The sequence below is a fragment of the Diachasmimorpha longicaudata genome, unplaced genomic scaffold, assembly GCF_034640455.1.
Source record: "Diachasmimorpha longicaudata isolate KC_UGA_2023 unplaced genomic scaffold, iyDiaLong2 ctg00000130.1, whole genome shotgun sequence".
Taxonomy (NCBI): domain Eukaryota; kingdom Metazoa; phylum Arthropoda; class Insecta; order Hymenoptera; family Braconidae; genus Diachasmimorpha; species Diachasmimorpha longicaudata.
In genome coordinates, this window is record NW_026973942.1 from 20001 (window position 1) to 21265 (window position 1265).

Consider the following 1265-nt stretch of genomic DNA (forward strand, 5'->3'; position numbering starts at 1 on the left):
CCAAGACATCATTGAAAATTAATAATATCGGTTACTTGATAAAATATAAATTAGTTGTATAGAATTTAGTTTCATTTTATGCATTCAATTATATATGAATATATATTTTTTTTAATTAAAAATTCTGTGATGCTATTTTTGCATACCAACAAAAATAGGATCAACGTTCCAAGACACCACTGAAAATTAATAATATCGGTTACTTGATAAAATATAAATTAGTTGTATAGAATTTAGTTTAATTTTATGCATTCAATTATATTTGAATATATATTTTTTTCAATTAAAAATTCTGTGATGCTATTTTTGCATACCAACAAAAATAGAATCAAGCAAAAATATCACTTATTTTTCCAATTTTCGACTTGTAGAACGATCAAGTATACTATTCTTTGGATTCTAAGATTTTTTTCAAGTGATTATTTTCAAAGTTGGGAAAAATGAAAAATTATTCTAAGTCCCCATTCGTAGTTCTTTTTGATTCGTATTGCTTCGGCGCAAAGTAGGTAGGGACACTTATGGATTTCTCAATTTTTGGATAGGGACAGCCGGATAGCCGTCATTCAGCATAAAAGCTATTGTTATATGCATAGTTTGATGTGAGGAATGGGAATTGATTGAAATTTTCACCCGCCAATTGCCGGCTGGCCTGATTTTAAGGTTTGAGAATCTTGACAACGATTTTGCATACCGACAAAAATAGCATCAAGCAAAAATATCACTTATTTTTCCAATTTTCGACTTGTAGAACGATCAAGTATACTATTCTTTGGATTCTAAGATTTTTTTCAAGTGATTATTTTCAAAGTTGGGAAAAATGAAAAATTATTCTAAGTCCCCATTCGTAGTTCTTTTTGATTCGTATTGCTTCGGCGCAAAGTAGGTAGGGACACTTATGGATTTCTCAATTTTTGGATAGGGACAGCCGGATAGCCGTCATTCAGCATAAAAGCTATTGTTATATGCATAGTTTGATGTGAGGAATGGGAATTGATTGAAATTTTCACCCGCCAATTGCCGGCTGGCCTGATTTTAAGGTTTGAGAATCTTGACAACGATTTTGCATACCGACAAAAATAGCATCAAGCAAAAATATCACTTATTTTTCCAATTTTCGACTTGTAGAACGATCAAGTATACTATTCTTTGGATTCTATGATTTTTTTCAAGTGATTATTTTCAAAGTTGGGAAAAATGAAAAATTATTCTAAGTCCCCATTCGTAGTTCTTTTTGATTCGTATTGCTTCGGCGCAAAGTAGGTAGG